General features: G+C 39.4%; 1 protein-coding gene across 2 annotated transcripts in view; it reads left to right on the forward strand.

The window, feature by feature from the left end:
• Positions 1-7034: 7034 nt before the first annotated feature.
• Positions 7035-19874, forward strand: part of IL1RAPL1 (interleukin 1 receptor accessory protein like 1) — a 932016-nt gene continuing 919176 nt past the window's right edge. The window contains exons 1-2 of one of the 2 annotated variants that reach the window (XR_010919158.1): positions 7035-7111; positions 7944-8498. The gene's annotated coding sequence lies outside the window, so the exon portion shown is untranslated. Of the gene's footprint in view, positions 7112-7943; positions 8499-19874 lie in introns of those variants that run through there. The other variant, XM_067545295.1, reaches the window with a different exon arrangement.

The following is a 19874-nucleotide window of genomic DNA, read 5'->3' on the forward strand; positions in this document are numbered from 1 at the left end:
AGATGTATCCACTTGTAACAAGTGATATATACCTTTTGGGACATGATCCTAGCCTCTTGATTCCTGTCCCTCAATTTCCTTGGCAAAGTAAACCAACCTGAAATTAACAGGTGGGGAAGTTGGACCAAACAGGAATCAGCACAGCTGCTCAAGGAGAAAAGGCTGCAACCAATTAACACAGCATTATATAAGGTAGTCTGTAGGGTAGTAGGAACAGCTGTTGCTCTGAAGAGGATAATTATACATGCACAAATAGAGTTTGGCAGTTATGAATGTAAAGTTTATTTTTTTGGGTTGTGGACTTTGTGTATAAACAGACAAGAGATCATTTTAGATGAAAAAAATACTTAATTGGCTGGGTAGGTAAAATAATTAGCAGGTAATGTCCCCTCCCCACCTTGTAAAAAGGGTCCCTTTCTTTAAAAAAAAAAAAAAAAAAAGGACTCTTTGTATTTGGCTCTGCACCACCACATTTGTACATTTCTCCTGTCTTTGGGATGAAATACACACAGAAACGAACTAGTAACACTTTCTGGTTATATTCCCACAAAACTGAAAGAGATGATGAACAGTAGTAACATCCAAAAGCACTAGTCGGGAACAGAGTCCACTATGCTTGGTGTTGTGCAGAGGTAGATATGCTCCCTACGTGAATATCTTACAAGCTGAAAAATGATGTTAGAAGAGTGGAGGAAAGACATCCAAAGTACAAACAAAACAGAGGTTACTCATGGCCATGCAACTTAAAAAAAAAAAAGTACAGATACCTATTTTTATGAGAGGGCAATGATAGGATGATGGAGAATTGCAGGATGGTGAATAAATAGGACCGGAGAGTGATAAGGGTGAGAGAAAGAAAAGGAAAGCTGGAGTTTAAGGGTGAGGGGAAAATGGGCAGTTGGAAAGAAGAATGTAGAGTAATTGTGTGAAAGGATGTGGGGGAAAGACTGCAACAAACAAATGATCAAGTAGCTGATAGAAAATAACAATCAGAGTTCAAAGGATTAAAAAAACAAAAAACAAAAAACAAACAAACAAACAAAAAAAAAACAGTTGTCTGGTAATCAAGGGCTCTGAAGGTGCTTTGCCTTGCTGGTCTCAACTGTTGCTGAAAAAGTCTCTGCTACTCCTGTAGGGTTGGCTCTATCACCAGGACATTCTGGTCTGTTTCTCTGTGCCCACTTCTGTTTGTTGTTTTTTTTCCCCCTTTTTTTTTTTTTTTTTTTTTAAGCTGAAATACTTGAGAATTATGGTGTCCTTTGGAAAAGAAGAGAATGAACAAAACAAGGTTGCTTTAGAAACTGTATTATTTGAAATGAGCAGCTATTGTTAGTGCTGCCATGGAAATTATGCCTTGAAAAGGCCAAAATTTCCCCAGTGTATTGTATTTTTTTCATAAGACTGTGTAAGAAGTGTTGAATTTTCACTATTGAGACTGATCTCTCTTACTCATTTTATTAGATTGGCTTTTTGTGGTTCACACATCCTTCTGCTAAAGGCCTCAAAACATAGTAGCAATTGTAATGTTGGACAATTTTTGCTTTAGCTGATTATTCCTTGTTTGCTTGAGAAAAGTTGTGTATTTTTTGAACATGAGATGAAATGAGTTATTATTGCCAAGCAGTGTTCATAGCCTGTAGATAAATAATGCCTTTACGCTGAAAAACTTGTAATGATTGCTGAGTACTCAGAGGACTCAGTTATTTGAGCTAGCATTTCTTTACAAAAATCACCCAAATTATTCAAACGGTCTGAGACCAGCAATCAGTTAAAGACAAAGTGGTTAGTGCTCTTTGATAAAGTGGATCATCCATATGCTACTGAGTATTTTGGCTCTGACATTTTGGGCTCCATTTTCCTGGACGCACAGGAAAAAAGACACGGCTCAAGGACTATAGTTTAACTAGGCTACAGCTTTACTGATCCAGCTTATATGGGAACTATCCAATAGTGACTTGTATAGTGCAGGACATCCTTCATTCCCTGATCTATTCCACCTGGTGAAGGGCTGCTGTCAACCCCACCAGAACTGGTCCTAGCACATTCCCCCCCACCACTCTCCCCTGGTACAAAGGTTGGCTGGGGAAAAGGATTTTGAGTCACAGTCCCATTGCCCAGCTTCTTTAGGAGGATATTTTCCATGAAGTCCACTTACAACTCTAGTTTACCAGAAAAATGATTGAGGATGCAGAAACAATGAGGTACATAGGTTTATCAATTATTTTAATAAGTCTGAGGGGCACACATAGTGTTTCTTTACTCTACATCTTGTGTAACAGGAAATTTAATGCAAGAATTAAAATCCATCTCTGTTCATAATCCTAAAATCAAGTCAACATTTCTTTCATTTTCCATGACTAAGTAACCTTTCCCTCTTCCTGCTTATTCAGACAATTCTAAGGATGCCAAAATTTCTGTTTAAACTGGAAGTATTTTTCTTAAAGCTATATCAGAATTCTTCTGCTCTGACTTAACATAGGTATAAAGATGCCTTTCCATCAGGGAACTATTAGTCCTTTGTAATAAAAAAAAATGCCTTACACAAATTTCATAACGTCAAATGAAAAGTGCAGAGCACAATCCTGCAGATAATACAGCGCAACCTGCAGGAATGCACTTTAGTGGAGATTCCCACTAGTAAATCCCCCCCTGTAGGTCCCTTGTAGATCTAATAGATCAGGGGTGTCAAACTCATTTGTCATGGTGGGCTAGAGTTGAATTAAATGTACTTCAAGTGGGCCGTACATACCATAAATCGAAATACTAGGCACTTTTGGAGCCCTGTCTCTCGTGCACACAGCGCTTCATGCGCTGCCGCCAGAGTACACAGATCTCGTGGCGGTGTGCGATGCTGCGAGATCTCATGGCGTCATATTCTCTGGTGGCAGCGTGTGCTGTCATGACATCTCGCGCCGTTGTACCTTCTGGCGGCAGTGTGCGGCGTCACCAGAGAGTGCAGGCAGCGCATGACGCCGCCAGGGGCCAGACCAAAAAGGTTGGCAGGCTGTATCCGGCCCACGGGCCGGATGTTTGACACCCCTGTAATAGATGTTTTCTTTTTGTTGCCTCATGTCCTTTTGTCTTTGCAGATTTACTGTATTTCCAAAAAGTAGACAAGATTTGGAAACTGGATTCTTTGTTGTGGGGATGTTAGTCAATCAATATACATTTCTGTAACTTTAAAAATGAAATCCATTAACCTTTCATCAAAACTGCGTTGGCTTCTTTGGACAATTTACTGTCTCTTCCTCCCCAATCCCTGCTAATGTATTCAAAGTTCATTAGATTAATATTAACACCAAAATCCTTTCTACTACAGTGCTTCTTAAAAATATAGATGCAATCATAGACAAAGCAGCTAGCTCCCCTTCACCCTTGCATGAATTATTGATTTGATCATAACGTTAGGGACTCCAATAGGCCAAGGTCACAGCACAGTTGTTCAAGGACTTGTCATTTACCCTCAACATATGTAACAGAGTGATACCCAAAGACTCTCTCCTAGGTCTGCTTATAAAGGCATCTCATTAGTGTTTCTCTTTATCTCTTGGACTCTGTTCATTCTAAATTTTCCTTTTTTCCCCTTAAAGAGCAGCAGATACCATTTGACAATTACTATTAAATATATATTTCTCCTGCACTGCTCATAAGGTCCCCCAAACAAGACGGAAGCCTGTGACAGAAAGCTGGGAGCTCGCAGGTGAGCCGGGAACTCTGATCACTCTGGCACTAATTAGTCTCCCCAGAGAGGTCTGACTGGGGAAAGGAATGCAATTAGCTCTCAGGCTGGCAGGCTGGGTGAGCCAAAGGACTAATTAGCCCATCAGCTGAGGGCTGATGAAAAAGGCACGGAAAGGAAGTACAGGAGAGAGGAGCTGGTGAGTGTAGAGTCAAAGAGGTATCAAGAAAGTGAGACCTCTTCTCTTAGGCCCTGGCATAAGCTATAAGGGATGTTGTAAATAGTAATACTGCACAAAACTGTAAAGGTATTGGTGGAGGGAACTTAAACTGCCTAATTTGTGGCACCTGAGCAGTTTCCGTGGCAATACAGGGTGGGTGCACAGCATGCCCTGTTAGAGGCCTATTGTGGTTACACGCACATTCCTGCCCAAAGAGCTCAAGTTCAAAATAGACAGGATAAAGGGTGGGGGAGGGTAGTATGATGAGGAACTGAGACAGTAGGAAATACCCAAAGTCACCTGCAGCGTGACTACATTGCAGCTAGGAGTGAGCCTCCCTGCCCTGGTAGACAGACAGACTCACATTAGCTTGGTTCAAACTAGTGCGCCAAAAATACCAGTGTGGATGTTGCAGCTTGGGCAGCTGCTCAGGCTCTCAAGCCCACTGATTCCCAGTGTCTGCGCTCACCAACCATGAAACTCAGATCACATGAGTCTCAGTCCAGCGCCTTAAACACAACACCATCCTTCCACATACATATGGAAAACTCAAACCAGCTATTTGATAGGTAGCTGAAAGCTGGTGGTTTACAGGTGCTCGAATGGTGATAAACACAGAGATTGTCCATGACAGAGGAAGGGAAAGAGGATTTTTATTTTCTTTATCTTTTCTTTTTCCTCTCCCTCCCCCCAAGAGAGCTTGTGTGTTCAGAACATCTTCATGTGTGGGCTTACAGCTTTTGTGTGTCTTTTTAATGACAAATGTGTGGGTATTTACTTTTTGTTTATGAGAAGGGACAATAGATGCTACACACTTTAAAAAAAAAAAAAAATAGATTTCCCCCTTTTGTGATTTGTTTGGGGAAGTGAATGACCCTTTGCAGGGAGGGAGGAGAGATGATGCAAGTTCCCATTCTGTGCCTGTTTCTTTGTTGTTTGACTGAAGGGATATAAAAGTTCCTACTCAGATTTTTTTGTCTTGTTTTGTTTGTTTTCTTAAATTTGTTTCTGATGATGGATGGCTCCATACAAGGATGTTATGCCTGGGCAATGGATGTGAGCTGGTGGGTTTGAAGATGTACTTTAAGAAAACTCTTAAGGGTGATGTGACAGGGAATGATACTTGTCTGGAGCCTGGGAAGAGTTGGGCAGATGGGCTAGGTTTTCCCAAGTATAGCCAGCATCCAAAAATCTTATTTTCTCTATCAGATCTGCAGGATTTGAAAGCCAAAGAGCCAAAGTTTAATATCCTGGAAAGCAGATGTAGCTAAGAATCATCTGGTTCTAGCTGATAATCATACAAGGAGAAAGAGAAACTAAATGACTAATGAAGGGGAAACTTCTGAGTACTGCTGAGAGAGATTGTTACCCATAACTGTGCCCTGGAAAGGGTGAGACTCTGTTTGGCAATGTTTATATTCCTGGAATACTTCTAATTGTTTTGCAAGCTACTGGCAATGCCAGAGAAGGTATCCAGTTTCAGGCCAGTATTAGGCCTTTGGAATAGCGGAAGATGCTTCATCTTAGACCAGGGGTGGCCAGTCAGCGGCTCGTGAGCTGCATGCGGCTCTTTGGTCATACAAATGTGGCTCCCGGCTCTTTGCATGTGGCTCTTTGAAATTGACAAGCTTTTGGGGGGGAGGGGAGGAGGAGGAGGTTAAGAGACAAGGGGAAACTGACAAGTGAAATCGACAAGCTGCCTCCGAAATGGACTGATCAGCACAAATTTTCAGCAGAGGGTAAGAGATGAGGGGAAACTGAAAAGGTAAATGTGGCTCTTTGCCTCTGACTGGTTGGCCACCCCTGTCTTAGGCTTCTTTGGCAGATCCCTCCCCAGGCTTCCAGTGAGAAATACCCATGTGTGAATAGATCATTCAGGTTCCTTCTGCATCTGGGTGAGCATGCCAAATCAATTAAAATCAGGGACAGTCAGAGGAAGGGTTTATCTGTAACACTTATTTTTATATGATAGGAAGGCAAGGGTTATTAGTAAAACAATGAAAATGTACATTAGTCTGTGGACCTGATTCTCTTATCCTGTTGGTGTAAATCAGGAGTAACTATACTGAAGTTAATGGAGTTACACTGGTGTAAATTGCTATTAGGAAAATCAGTCTCTGAGACTTAATCAATCCTCTTCCCAGCAAACCCTCTCCCCATTTCCAAATAAAATCTTAGATAAATTATAACCCTGAATGCTTGTGTACCAAACAGAGATGTTTGTATAATATGTGCCATGGATGATCCCTCACTCATCCCATCCATCACTCCATAATCCATCACTCATCAGCCACCTGATTTAGGGTAAGTAGGAAGAGGGAGAGGTGAGAGCGAGGAAGAGGGAGTCATTCTAGCTAAGCATATTACTACATTAGGTTTGATTAACTCAGTCTCCCTTATGTTTTTAATATTTGAGTATTTAACACAATACTCATACTAGAAATAAAATAATTCTGATTGCTGCAATAATTCCATAAGTCCTGATTAATCACTGGGTTACTCCAACTTCTGCAGAGTTACCCTAGTTTAATCACGGTTTAACATAGTCATGAATCAGGTTCATTACGGCTATTACACATATATGTTGAAATTTACACATTTGTCTCATAAATATATGTTTAACAATTGGCTATTTATCACCATAAATTAAATCTTATTGAATACATTGTAAATGCCATCTCTATTTGAATCATTTAATTGAAAGTATGACAAAGAAATTTTACTCTGCAAGAAGCATTCAGTTTAATTCTGATTTGCAATATTGCATGTAGCTATACATATGTGAAAAACAACATCTGCTATTTTTTTCATGCAAAGATGTCCAGGAAAGTTAAGTAAGTCTCCTTTACTTACAAAGTCAACTGGAAGAACTGCAGATCATATAACCATTTAGCTCAACTAATAAGCACCCTGATTCAGCACATGCTTACCTGCTGTGATAGGGCCAGACCTGATAGCTACAGGAGAGTAGTGGAGGGGATCTCTATTAGCCCCAGGATTAACAAATCCCTGTTCCCTGGGTGACCCAGCTGTGGCTACTCCAGGGCAATTAGGCCAATTAGGCCAGCTGAGGCCAATCAAGGAGCTTGCCCCAGCAGTTAAAAGCCTCCCTGTCAGGCAGACAAGGGTAGCTGGAAAGGAGTTAAGAGGAGAAGTAGAGTGGAGGAGAGCTACTACAGGACTTGAAGCAATCACTACCACAACCCCAAAAGGTACCAGAGACAAAAGGGGGTACCTGTCTGGCTACAGCCAGGGATCCAAGGCACAGGCCTGAGGGAGAACCCCTTCCCACCCAGTTCCAGGAAGCGGACTGTGAGCAGTGGGGCCAAGGACAGGTGACCCAGGGAAAGGAGTAAGTCATAGACTGGGCAGTTTGGAGACTACTCCACACAGGGTCCCTGGGTTGGGGCCTGAGGCAGAGGGTGGGACTAGGCCCCCCCCTGCTCCCACCCAGGCATATCCTAGTCATAGCCGAAGAGGGCACAGTACCCATGAAAGGGCTGAACAAGCCGCCGTCGCCACACTGCTTTGCTGAATAAGGATCAACAATATTATCTTCATGTGGGAATTTTTCTAATTACAATTTTCAATAAACATCACAATAATTGAAAATAAAACCTTTGCAATTTGTGGATAATCCTCCATATTTTTCAGTAGCCATGGCCTCAAAAATATGCTCAGTGTTTCTATAGATGCTGTTTTGGCTGTACCTAATAATTTCATGTTTGTGTACCGTATAGCCAGTTCATTGCCACCTGACCACAGGATAGTCAGGGTCTTCCAAGACAGACATGTATTACACACTATGACTATTCATATTTTGGGTACAGGTAGATGTGGGAGTATGTTTGTTTAAAAAATGAGGAAGTGACAATTAAGAACAGAATCATAGAATTTACAGATGAACAAATTCTTTTGTTCATGATTATTCTACATCATCTATTCTCCAGTGCTTTGCCTATTCAGTTATATAATATACTTTTTTATGCTGTCCAGAGAAGATGTAAGCAGGTTGTAAATGTTTAATGAATTTTCTTTGTAAAGTTTCAGGTGCTAAGCAAATATGTTTCTACATCAGAACAATGCAAAAAGAAAATGAAAAGAAATAAACAATATTATAAAGATTTAATCCCCCTGAAACAACAAATATGGAGAGGAAGATAGGTCAAGTGGACTAAGCACAGAGTGAAGTGCTACAATTCTAATCATGACTCTGACTTGCTGTTTGGCCCTGGACAAATTAGTTTCTGCCCATCAATTTACCCATTAAAAAAATGGGAATTATAATAATGTATACTTACCTATTTTTAGGGTGTTGTCAGTCATAATTAATGTTTGTACTATGAAAATGTAAAGCTTTAAAAGAAATGTTATCCAGTGGTATAACTGATTTCAGGAATAAGCATCCTACCAATATACATGTTTACATGTTTTGAAGTTATTCTTCTAACATGGCTTTAAATGAAAATGGACCTTTCAGCAGTGGCTTGCTACTTTATTCAAATGTGGATGCATCATATAAAAATGCTTACACTGTCACACGTGTCTAGCTTTATTGTTTAAAGAGCTTCAATACTAGACTGGGAATTGCATCCTAATCACATAAAACAAAAGATGTATCAAGTTTATTTAACCAATATACAAAGTTTTACTTGATCGGGTGTACTATTTGCTGTAGCACTTCTCCGTCTGTATCATTGCCAGGTAAATTCACGACTGCATTCATTTGGAAATCTCTGATATTCCTTAGAAAATGCACACACACACTAATTTTTAATAGGCTTTTTTTTAGGCATAACCCTGCTGTACTCTTTTCCTGCAGTACACAGAATTCTCTGTTGGGGTGGCTTGCTGGGACCTCCATAGCAATGGCATTACTAATATTACGGGGGTAGTTCATACCACACAGAGCTATTGTCTCAGTCTGAGGCAGATATCATTGCAGGCTATGCTCAGGTCAGGTTTTCAAACTTTCAAACAACGTGCCACATGGGCTAGAATTTTTTGTAACTGAAAGCTAAGATTCTGTTCACCTCACGTGACTCCAAGAGTTGGAATCATAGGTTTGAGTCAATAGTGCCTCTGTGCTGGTGATCACTGAGATTGTGACCGGTAAAGAAAGTGGTCCCCGCTATTGAGCGGCAGCAACTGTTTGTTTGTGGGACAATTTCTTTATTAATATGTGATCCACAATGTGTAAAAGTTTGAGGACGCCAGAACATCAGCATAAAAAAGTAATAGCTAAATATATTAAAATGGCATGCCTTTGTGTCAGTAGAGCGGGCAGCAGAAGCCATCAGATATCCATAACTGGATATAAATTCCTGTTTTCTCTTCATTTTCTAGTACTAAGGAACTTTTCTCAAAATACCATACAGTCCATAACATTATAAAGTGTTGTGTTTTTGATTTGTTTAACATGAAGCCATGTGTGTGAGTGCTAACGTTTGCTTTATAAATAATCTGAAAGATAAGAGTCCAAATTCACGGCGGGTATAAGTGTGAACAACTCTATTGAAATTCTCCATTGAATCAATGAAGTTGCTTATGCCAGTAGGAATTTGGCCCAAGGTGTTCAATATAGTAATTGATCCTCAAATTACCTAAGACGCTCCGAGCCTAGTCACAATGTAAAATCCATAAGAAGTAAATATTTTTCCTGTCCAAGTATTCTTCAGTGATAAGATTACTGTACTGAAGGATTCAGGTTTTAAAATATTTCATAGTTTTATGAAATTGTACTTACCAAGAACACTTCATATTTGGTGTTGATGATTGTGACACGCTGTACCCATGTACACCCTTATGGTGTGATTTGTGTAACTGTGTATTGTCTGATGCAAAATATGCCATGTAAGGTGTTCTTGGAATGCTACAGCATACTGAACATTATTTTTATGCTTACCTGTTTCCTGCAATGCTGTACGTATGTACAGATATGAAACTCTGCTGTGTCTCACATGGCTTGAATAGATGCAGACAAACACAAAGCTGTGTTTCCACGCCCAGCAGAGGCATGCATACAGGAACAATAGACTGGCCTAAGCATCTGTAAGCACTTTGGCTCAAGTGGAAGAAATCATGCCCATTGCTGGACAAGGCCAATCACTTGACCCCAGAGGGGGTTGGGGAAACTTGTTAAAAAGCTGAGGCTTCTTTGTCTCATCCTTTCTCATGGAATCTATCTTCCAAGCCACATCAGACTGGCACCTACTCACAGGGAGGAGGGACCTGGTTGCTAGACGCATTGCAACCAGCCTGTGTCGTAAACTAATGTCATAGATTGAAAGAGACTGGAATATTAATCCTAGTTTTAGGATATGAGTTATCTTTTAGTTAATTGTGATTAACTCCTTGATTTATTAATAATCTGACTTAGATTCATTTAAAATCTTATTGTAGTCAATAAACTTATTTGTTTGTCTATCTAAAACAGTGCATGTGGATTGAGCATGTACAGAGACTTCACTTAGGGTGACAGAGCTGGTGCATATCAATTTCTTTGATAAATTGACTGACAAATGTAAATGAACTTGTAGGGTGCAGTGCACAGCACTGAACCCTGCAAGATGGCAGTTCCCAGGGTTGCAGCTGAGACTGGGGGTGTTTGCTGGGGGTCTATCCCATGAGTGGCTGGCCAGAAGCACTCCTTCACTAGGCCAGGGACTGATTACATGCAGGAGGCTGAGCATGGGCTGACCCAGGAGTGGGTGGTTCACATAGCAAAGCATGGTATGTCAGGGCCCAGGAGTGAGGAATTGGGGCGACACAGCTACACACGAGTCCGGATTGGGGGGGAAATCACAACAATTTTAGCTACTTTTTTATGATAGCAGAGATGTAGAACACAGATTACTTCATAAGAGGGTGAACCTTAGCATTTTCTCTTTTGAAAGCATCAGACAAATTTATTCACACAGTAGCTATGCTCTTTTTTTATTAAATATTTATTCTGAAAATTGAAGTTCAATGTGCCAATTGATTGATAACAGACAGTATCCAAAACTTCAATAATACCTAATAGCTAATATATAAAGACCTTAGCGCTACTTGATGAGTGTCTAATATTTGTTTCATTAGAGCTGTGCTAATATTCTGCACTCACTGAAAGGTCCACATATTTCAGGATTCTCTTATTATACTTATCTTTTAATGTACACAGTCCATTTATACAGAATTGCTTACAATGCATGCACATTAAACATAAATATAATATGTTTCTGTCCTAAAACCACAAAGACATGTGAAGTCTGAGCTCTTACAGCTCCTTTTACTGAGCCCCATTGCACTGAATGATTGCAGCCATTAAAGCATGGCATGGTACAGTATGTAAGATTGTTTTGAGACTAGAATATCATGTTCTTTATGCAGCAGTGGGCAAAACTGGTTTGAACTGAGTCCTGTAAGAGGTTTAAATTAAAATTCCCTTACTTTTGGGGTGTAATTAAAATCATACAGGACCTCCATTTTTCAAAGGGCCCAAACCTACCTACCAATACTGTCGGCACAATTATTTGTACATGATTTGTGGATATAGTCTAGTAGTTAGACAGCTGTATGGATTCAGCTGTGCGCAAAACAAATTGATGTGCACTTTTGACTTCAATGGGTGTTAATTGTGTCTTGCAGTTGGAGTATCTGTGTGCGTGCGTGTGCGTGTGTGTGTGTGCATATTCATGAGTGTGTGTGTGTGTGTGTGTGTAATCTCCTGTGCATTATGACAATAAGAATTGATATTGTCTTATGGGATGCACTGTTTAGTTTCCCTTTTACGTACATTCAGTATGATGTGAATTCCCCTGTGCAAGAGAATAGGAATTGTAATTAAAAAAAAAAAAAAAAAATCTGATTAAACAGTACCTTAAACATTCATGAGTACATGCAAACAGATGAATGAAGAGGTTTTTCAAAATGTGCAGGTGATGTTCACTTTTAAACTTTTTATTTTTATAATTCCATCAACAAAGAAGTAGATGACCAGATAGCTCAAATGACGAGTAGGAATATAGAACTTTTACATTCTAGGATACTTGTTTAAATTTGGGCCAGAGTGGCTAACATCTGAGGGTAAAATTCTAGTCCTATTAACTTCGATGAAGTGTAGTTTACATCTTGAAAGTTTGGTGTGGTATATACATTGATTTGATGGAGGTATCATTATACTTATTGCTGAAGAGGCATTACTAATTGAGGCTTCTGTTTGTAGTGTGTGGGGATATTTTATTTTTATTTTTTTATTATTGATACCCTTGTTTACAGAGATGGAAATAATGGGCACAAGGAGAGAATCCCTCATGGTCAAAACTGAGAGATTTTACCAGTTGACTATATAGGAAACTACCTTTTTTTCCTGCCTATTTTGTGAAAAAATAAAAAGGCTTAGATCTCTAGTTCAATAGGACTATTAACTTAGAAACATTACATTCATGCCAAGGGAAAGTAAACAGAATGTATTGTTCTTAAAATTATAGCTTTTTCCTACTCCCAAAGCCATAATGTATCCATAAAACTTAAAGCTCAATCAGGGCTAAAATCTATGAAAAATTCCAAAAGCCTGGGGCATGTCCTGAATGCTTAGTGTTATACTGCAAAGGTTAGGATTTTTCAGCCTGCCATCTGATTGGTTAAACATCTGTATATGTTCTATATTATGTCCCAATTTGAATTCTATATTTCTCTTTCTTGTACTGTCATTTGAATTGATAGTGTGGGGGAGAGGGGTTGAGAGTTTTTAAATAACCATTATAGACATTAGACTGTCATAACTTTAAGATCTGATATCAACCTGCCATGGTTAGAAGTGGATAACATATCTCACTGGTAAACTTAGAATTCCACCACTTCAACAGTATTATAAAGGTCTCTACAAATGCCGAATTATGAATTATTGACTCTTTAAAGTGGAATTGCATTTAGCAAGCTTCAGTCCCTGTGCTGATAACAGGCACATTTTGGGAATCAGGGTCAAGAGGGATTTTTTTTTTTCCTCAGCAGATTTGATTTGTAGAAAGAGGGGAAAAAAGTATGTATTTGAATGCTGCTTATGTATCTGAAATATTAGAATTAGGCCTGGATGAGATTAGTGGGCAGAGTTTTGCTGAGAAGCTCAAAGGTACAAGATAAATACATTTTTATACAATGGAGGCAGAAGTAAAGGAATGTGTTCCATGGTCATCAGGCCCACATATGTACATATAGAGTATATGATGGTTATTTAGTACGTTCTACCTAGCAGGCAATCTCCAAAGAACTTAATTTTCAAAGTCAAAGCTAGTTTCACAGTTTTCTCCACACAATTTCAATAAACTTCAGGGGGTAATTATTAGACATTGTAAATCACTGATGCTTGAATCATTTACAAATTAATTAAATGATGACAATCCTTGTATAAATTGTTCTTTCCTGAATTATTATACAGAATCTCTTGCTTTTGAATGGTAAGGTTGGCTTGACCTTCCTCTATACAATCCTGTTTGGGTCAATAACTCTTTGTTACTGTTCTTGTGCAGAGGGTGAGCTCGGCACATGGACACTGAGTTCTTAATCAGGCTGTAGTTATGTTCATAACAGTGTAAACGCCAAATGCATGGTTGGCTTTCTGCCATCTAAATATATTCAAAAGTGATTGTCTTAGCATGCTAGCTGGTTGTTAGTATCAGATCCATTTTGTCATATGTCAAATTTTGCTAAAGATTGTGAGCTTCCCGAAGATTTAAAATATTTTTTGCAGCCACATCAACTTTGTTTTAAATTCCCTGTTTTTAGTATGAGATTTCATTTCTTATGATTACGAAAATAGAAAATAAAAAATTGTCCCATCATTAGAGCCTAACAGTTGTAGGGTTGTATTGCGACTTTGGAACAAGCAAACATGGAAGCTTCACTCAGGAAGATTACTTTAAAGAAATATTTTTGCAACATGTATTGTACGTTGTATCAGTATTACATGTAAGTGTACTACATTTCCAGAACTGTTTTTAAATACTGTCTTAAAAGAAATAAAATAATAATGGCTAAGGACTGTTCAAAATAAAATAATCCCCCACATATTCCTGGAAAACAAACTTCTGGACATGGTTGCTTTATGTAGGTTCACAAAGCAAAAGTTTCTAAAGGAAAGTGCTGTGTTTTTCCTCCCCACCTACCTCCTTCAATGACGACTTTCTAGGTCTTAATTCAACAAAACACTAAGCATGTGCTTAAAGTTAAACATATTCTTAGTCTCATTTAAAGATGATAGAATTTAAGTATGTGTTTAAAGTTAAATGCACACATTTATGTGCTTAGCTACAGTGGCATAGTTGGCTGAATAGGAGCTTAATGAAGAAAAAATTCAGTCAGATGTCCAGATTTTACAAATAGTCAAAGCTTCTTAAAACTAAGCCACTTACTTGCCTAAATATGTATTCCAGAGCCAAGATTTAGGCACCCAATTTTGAAAATGCTAGGTTATATTTACCCAGGCCACACGTGGGGTGGGGGAAACTCTCATATTTCTTCAGTTAATTGATACAGAATAAATCCATACAAAACAGGGGGAAAAATAGTCCATGTTTTCCAACAGGTAATCAGCTCACACTAAATCAACATAACTTAAATACCAATTCTTAAGAGCCATACTTTTTCTAGTATGTCTGGGACAATTCTTCCTGCAGTCACATCACCTAACTGATCAGTGATGTGTTGCCAGTTTTTTATACAAGGGTATCAACAAAAATACACCTTCAGCCCTTTATACTTTAACTTCAGTGGGTCAAAGGCCAACACTGAACATTGTAACTTGAAATTCTGATGCATAGAATAATTAACAAGGCACCTGTCAAAATCAAGGCAATAGAGTCAGGTTCCCTTTTAAAATGGAATTAATAGTACAATGTGTTCTGGGAATACAAAAGCTATTTGACTAGGAACTAAATGCACTTTGAAAATTTTAGGAATAATGCCATACATTTTAGTGTCCTCAAGCTCAGTACCGCCTCATAAACCAAAAACCCTTAAATGTGCTCTTTCATGAACCTCTCCATAATGTCCAATTGTCTGGTGAAATTCAATATGTGGAACTAGTGTACCCATATATATATATATAAATAGTGTCCACTTTTTATTTTTACAAACTAATAACAGAATCTTCCTTTACCCAGAAACCATGGAACTCTCCTGTTTAAGAGAGACTATACAGTCATAGCAATAGCCCAGGATAAACTGTCTATTATAAAGCAAAATGAGGGGGAGAAAAGGAAGAGGAAAACTGAGTGTTGTTTAGGAGATTGACTTAGTAATACCACAGGCTGTAGAGACTGAATACAAATAGCCTGTAAAGGCTAAATGGAGAGGTTGTGAGAAAATGTTTCTGGATAGGTGTAGGAATGTAAAAGAAAGAGAGATGCACTAAAAGGGCATTTGCTTTAGCTTGATTTAAATATCTTAGGGTGCAGTCCACACTGAATAGAGAACCCTCACCCATGTCACGTTCACTTACGATATTAGGAATAGCAGGTGAAAAGCAGCACAGTGTTCTCACAAGTAAAGGACTGTTAGCAGCATGGAGAGTCTAGGATTCAGTTCCTGATGTTCTAGGAAATAGGCTACTGTGCAACTGGAAAATATAAAATACAAATTCTTACTTTGACTCTAATATCTCTGATGCTTTAAAAGCTCTTATGGTTATGTGGTATGTGCCTATATTCAGGATATATGTAAGCTACCAGATAAGCATTCCTAGGAGCAACATAGGCTACCAGATTAGCATTCCCAGAAGTAAGGTACTCTAGCAGTCTGCACCACAGAATTGTGAGGAACTTTAGCAGTGTTAAAGCCCTGGGGGAAAACACAAATTGCTTTAAGGTCTGCTTAATCACCAGAGAGTTGAGACTTTCCTTAGTACTTGGCACAATTGTCCAGGAGAAGGATTTTTGTGCACTTCTGGCTATGGTTTACATAGAGATACAGACAGTACATGCAGCTTTACAATTTTCCATTTGTGTGTGTATATCATTCTCTACACTTGTATTCCAGTTCAGCCTTTCTCAGCTGTGCTGGCACTGCAGAGCTAACAGGAATAATAACTGTAAAGCCCTTTTTGCCACAGATGAGTCTCTGCTTATGGACAGGAAGCTGATTTGTTGAAAGACCCATTTTTATAATAATTTTTCAGAGCAGAGCTGTATTCCCAGTGCCTCTGAATGGCTACCCTGTACTTTGAGTCCAGGTGTGGAGGGGAGGGTGTTGCTACCTACCTCCTCCAAGCAAATAAATGGATGTTTGTGAGGATGGATGAGGAGTGGGTGCAGTCTTGGTTCCACCCGCCCAGTGCACTTCCTAGGCCAGCAGAGAAGGGAATGGAAAGGCTGGAGAAGTGTACTATTGGTAGAGGCCAATAGCAGATTAATATCCACCTAGAGTAGGGAAAGAATTATGCTTCTGCATGCTGCTTCTGAGGAAGTGCACCTATTTGCCTCTCCTTACACAGGGCAGATTGTAAAAGTACAACTAGCTCTAAATTTTGCTGACAAAATAAATGGAGGCTTGTTAGAGATTCCTTTTTTAGAGTATGGCTCTTCGTGCTATTTATAACTGTTGTTCCATTAAGTGAGCACACTGTGCAGTATGGGATGGGTGAGTACTTTGAGCTGACAGGATAGCTTAAGGAAGACTAAGAATTATCACAATAGTTTTAAAGTTGTTAAAAGAAGGACAGAACTATTAAATGAGGTCATTGAATGTGAAGTGCAAGACAAAATAGGGACCCATTTCATTACTTGAGCTAGGAAAAGGGAAATAAAGTCATTAGATGTAGGAATGAACTAGAGTCTAAATACCCAAAACATACAAATATCAATCATAAAAACAGAGAAACAAGTAACCTAACCTACATGAGACAAAGAAGGCATTGGGCTTGGTGTTATGGGAACTGAATACTTGAGAACACTTTGTTTTGTTGTGCATAGAAGACCCAGTCATGGACCAGAACCCTACTGTGTTAGGTGCTGTACAAACAGATGGTTACTGCCATGAAGAGCTTACAATCCTAGTATAAAACAAGATCTAACAGACACAAGGGAATACAAGGAAACAATGAGACAGTACTGGTCAGCATGATAGGCAGTGGTCTTGGCATACTGGCAGCCTAACCATTGTCAAGTTTTTTGTAGGCATCACAACAAAGGAAAGTCTTAAGAAGGAATTTGAAGGAAAACCATGAAATGGCTTTGACCTTTTATGGGAGTTCCTTCCAAGTGTGAGGGGTGGTTTTGGAAAAAGCACAAAAGTGATTGTTTGAAAATGTATCAAGAGGGCAATGGAGGCTGGAGTCTACCTCTCAATAGTGAATGAGAGATACTAGGTAGGGTAGGTATAGGCCATGAAGGGCCTTGAAAGTGAAGACAAGTAGCTTATATCTGAGGCAAAGAAAGGAGTGACATTCTCAAAATGATGGCCTAAACAAATGATCTCTGCAGCAGCATTCTGAATAGATATTGGAATAAGATTACATTTAGCAAGGCGAGAGAGAAGGATGTTGCCGTAATCAAGATGCCATAAGTCAAGAATTAATTAATTCTTCTTGTCAAGAATTAATCTAGAATTTTATCTTTGAACATCTCACTACTACCTTTGGATAGAAGGAAGGAGAGTCATTTGAAAATTAAAGATGTAATTTTGTTATAGCATCTTTCGTACCTAAGGTGGGGATCCATTTAAATAGAGTAGTTGACCTGTGGCCTATTCTGCAGCTGCACTGCTGATGCAAAGATACACAGAGCTGCCTGCCCAACACAAAGCGATTACAGTTTTTGTTTACCAGGTAGCTAGCCAGAAGGTAGTTACTCTGTGGGAGAGAGTGTTTTCTCAGGAAGAGCTTGACGGCATGTTGATATGGTCTCAAATGTTCTGTTTGAGAATTTATTACCAGATTTCTTCATCTTTGTGGGGTGAAAGTATGGTTTCAAATTTTCCCTTTTAATCCATGGGTTATTAAGCAGTAACACAGCACATGTATTTTTCTGCAAGACATTTACTGAATGTGCAGTTTACAATGCAAACTACATTCTAGAAGCTTGGTTTCTGCAACAGTCACTTTGTAGTTCAAATTCATATTTCTTTGTTAAGAGGTGCAGACATTGAAAGAGACAGCAGCAATCTTATACTTACATCAATGCTACCAGCTTTCCTAAATTGAGCTTGAGTCTCCAATACTGCAGGAGAGTGATCTAGTTCAATGGTTCCCAACCTGAGGTGCGGGACCCCTCTGGCGAGAGGGGACGGGGGTGCCAAAGATTACAGGGGGCCCATGAGGCTTCAGTAATATTGAAGTCATTTAGCCTCCAAGCTCTATGCCAGCCAGAGTGGAGGAGCAGCCTCAGCCCCAAGCTTCACGTGGGTCAGAGCAGAGGAGCAGGCCCAACAGCCCCATGCTGGCTAGGTGCCCGATCAGAGAGGAGCAGCCCCAGCCAACCTGCCAGGGCCTGCCTCCCAGTTATAGTAGTAGAAAAGGGGTTTTACTGGTATAGCTTATTCCTGTATGAGAAGAGGAATGCTCTATATGGCATACAGCACCTCTCTAGCAGTATAACTATGTCCGCACTAGCAATTGTACTAGAATAATAATTTGGTAAAAAACTCACACCCCTAACCAGTATAGTTATATTGGTACAAATCTGTGTGCAAACCAGGCCTTTGAGGATGGGGCTAAACATGAATCTGAAAGGGTTTGAGCCCCCAGTGGCTAGCTTAGTTTCTTACTCAAGTAAGAGTAATTTATTGTTCTTATTTATGTAATTTAGTGTTATCATTATATATGTTTATAGTGGTTATATGTGTTTATGGCTGGTGAGGAAGAGAGTGGGGAGGGGATGCGTGTTTTACTTAGTGTTAAACTAGTGGGGCTTTCACTCAAAAAGATTGGGAACCACTGCCCTAGCCTTTGGACCAAGGCTTATCTCAGAATACTCCAGTCTCTTCCATTGGAGCTATTCCATTTTTTAAAAAGTTATGTACATATTCCGTGACTTAGAGACTTTAATTTAGGGAATGCACTAATCACAAGACTATTGATCATTCTTTCTCTGATCCAATGAATAGTGGAACAGCTTCAACAGGAGTGAATGAGAGCCATACCTGAATAGCCCAGGGGCTAGGGATGCTTAGGGTGACCAGATAACAAGCGTGAAAAATCAGGACATGGGGTAAAGGGTAATAGGTGCCTATATAAGAAAAAGCCCCAAATATCAGGACTGTCCCTATAAAATTGGGACATCTGGTCACTCTAGGGATGCTTCTGCAATGTGGTAGAACCAAGTTCAAATCCCTTCTTCACATCAGGCAAAGGGGGGGAATTGAATCTGGGTCTTCCCCATCCTGGGTGAGTGCTCTGACGACTAGGCTAAAAATTATAAGGTCACCACCATCACTGCCTAATCCAATCTATATATTTTTAGGAAAAACCTTGTCAAATTTGCAAAATGTTGGGTCAACTGAAATTACATTTTTATGCAAATAAACTATTTTTAAAAATTGCCAAGTCCTACCGCTGGGTGGTGCATTAGTATGCTGAGCCTATGGTCCTTTAATCCTAGCAACTCACTTGTCCTCTTACTCTCATGAGAAGTAGTGAATCTGTGGAGCCTGCTACCACCTTGTACATTCAAATTTATAACTGAGGGATGCTATGCAAGATGGGAATGGGGTGTTTACTTTGACATCTGACTGTAACTTGCCTTTACTAATCCATTACTAAACTGGTAATCAAATTCTAATTCATGGCAATGAGGGAAAGCATCTAACTTTCAATGGTTGTATGGCAGGAAAATGTTGCTCAGAGGATTCTCAACCACATAATGCCTGGTGTTCCAGTTATTTGGAAACTGCTACAACAGCTGATTTTTCACGTTTATTCTCTCTTCTGCTGCTGAATAATGTTAGCTGCCTTTAATAGAATGGTCAAGTGTCCAAAAGTATCCAAAAACCTTGTCTTCTATT

The sequence above is a fragment of the Emydura macquarii genome, unplaced genomic scaffold (genome assembly GCF_026122565.2).
Source record: "Emydura macquarii macquarii isolate MOO-44397 ecotype Brisbane River unplaced genomic scaffold, CSIRO-AGI_Emac_v2 contig_1043, whole genome shotgun sequence".
NCBI lineage: Eukaryota > Metazoa > Chordata > Testudines > Chelidae > Emydura > Emydura macquarii.